This window comes from Lepeophtheirus salmonis, chromosome 3, assembly GCF_016086655.4.
Source record: "Lepeophtheirus salmonis chromosome 3, UVic_Lsal_1.4, whole genome shotgun sequence".
NCBI classification, from domain to species: domain Eukaryota; kingdom Metazoa; phylum Arthropoda; class Copepoda; order Siphonostomatoida; family Caligidae; genus Lepeophtheirus; species Lepeophtheirus salmonis.
In genome coordinates this window covers 43,759,439-43,761,640 of record NC_052133.2, presented here as the reverse complement: position 1 = coordinate 43,761,640, position 2,202 = coordinate 43,759,439, and positions in this window count along the sequence as shown.

The following is a 2,202-nucleotide window of genomic DNA, read 5'->3' as shown; positions in this document are numbered from 1 at the left end:
TGATATTTGAAATATTTTTCCAAAAATTAATTCTTGAAGTTTAATTTTTGAAATTTTTTAAGGAAAAATTTTTTTTTGAATGCTTTGGATTTTAAATTTTTTGAAAAAAATTTTTTTAAAAATAATTTTTGAAATTTTTTTTTGTAAATAGCTGAAGATTTTTAAACTTTTTAAAAAAATTAATATTGGAAATTTCCTTTCAAAAAATTAAATAAATGAAATTTGATTTTTGAAATTTCTTTTTAAAAAATTTAATATATGAAATTTAATTTTTGAAAAAATTTAATATTTGAAGTTTTGTTTTAAAAAATTTAACATAGAAATTCAATTTTTCAATTATTTTTTTCAAAAAAAAAAATTTCATGTCTTAAAAAAAAAGCAAAATCAAAAACTAAAACCTCTGATTTTGGAAAAAAAAAAAACTTAAATTGTCCAAATTTGTATGCAAACCCCCATTTGTACATGCAACAACATTCTGATAGAGATGGTTCGTGGCAGCAGCGATGTCTTCCTTAACAAACTCAAGGCTGTAATTTAGGAAAAAGGAGACCAGTTTGAATAATTTTTTCTCAGATATTTGGAAGATTTACAGATTTACTTTAAAAAATACATAATATTATTCATTTTAAGCATCTTGAACAACTGCTTAGAAAAAAATAAAGTACTTTTAAAACCGTAATCCATGCCTCTATTGCTAATTCTTTCGAAAAAATTTCATTTTTGTAAAAATATGATTCATTAAGCAAAAGTGTTAATGAATTATATCGACTTCAACAGTAATTAATAGTTACACTGCTTACAAATCATTATGAAAACATTCATATTTGAGTAATTTATTCAAAATTAAATTTTATTTTGTGTTGACTGGAGATGAGAGATGGACTCTTCGCATACATAAGTTGAATACATTAATCAAAAGAACTGTTCATATTAAATTTAAGCTGATAATTAATTAATCATTAATATTATTTGCAAACTGTGTTTAATATCTGTTTTAAAGAATACAAGAAAAAGAAAGACTCAATAAAAAAAAGTGAGTTAATATTAGAAAATCTTGAACAAAAATCGAAAAAATGGGAAATGTAGGGGCATTTGCAGGGGTGGGCTGGAGGGACTGTAGTCCCCCAGCCCCAATGTAAGTAAGTTTTGCTTTTTACTAGAATTTTTTTTTTCTATGAAGTTTTTTTGTATATAGCTGTCTATTTTTGAAATTTTTTCCAATAAATTTGATATTGGATTTTTTTTTTAAATCCATAGCTATTCACAAAATATTTCAAAATTGAACTTTTTGGAAAAATAATTTGAAAATATAATTTTCAATATTAAATTTTTTGAAAAAAAAAATTTAATATTACATTTTTTGGAAAAAAAATCAAAAAATGAAGTTTAAAATATTAAATTATTTGAAAAAAAAAAATTCAAATAATAAAATATTTGAATTTTTTTTTCAAATATTATTTTTAAAGTTTTTTTTTAAACAATCCACTGTTGTTCATAAAAATTTTAAAATAATATATTTTTTGGAATTTTTTTTTACCCCGCTTTCACGTAAAAAAAAAAGATCGTCATTCCTTGATTTGGGGGACTAAAGCTCACCCCTGTGCGAAACGCTTTTCTTTCTTCCTTTAAAATTTTATTTAAAAAAAAAAAAAAATTACCTTATTTATAATTTAAAATGTAGGGACCTCTCTATTATTCAGATTTTTTTGGTAGAAGGAAAATGGATATATCAACGGTTTCCTTAAAAATTACATTTTTGTATTTAATTTTTATAATACATTTTAAAAAAAAAAGTAAAGAGTCTTAATATATTGTGTTCATATTTCCTTAATGACGTTTTTTTTTTTTTTTTTGAAAATAATGTTTCTCCCTATTTTTCAAATGACCTTGATTTAAATAAAAATCAATCCTTTATTCGGATTTTATGCCCTTTTTATAGGCTTTTACAAAATTATATCTAGCACGGGGCCTGGGACAACAAAAACTAAAACTGGCCGTTTTTGAGATTTAAAAAGAAGTGAACATTACTTTAAAATCGTAATTTGATCAACATAATTTGTCCCTCTTATGAGGCCCTTCAAATAAAAAGGATCGGCTTTTTAATTATTTTGTTTTGAGAATGAATTTGGGCTAATTTATTTGCAATTTCCGAGGCTTCCAAAGGAAATATAATTACAATTTTAAACAGATTGGGTTTTGTCG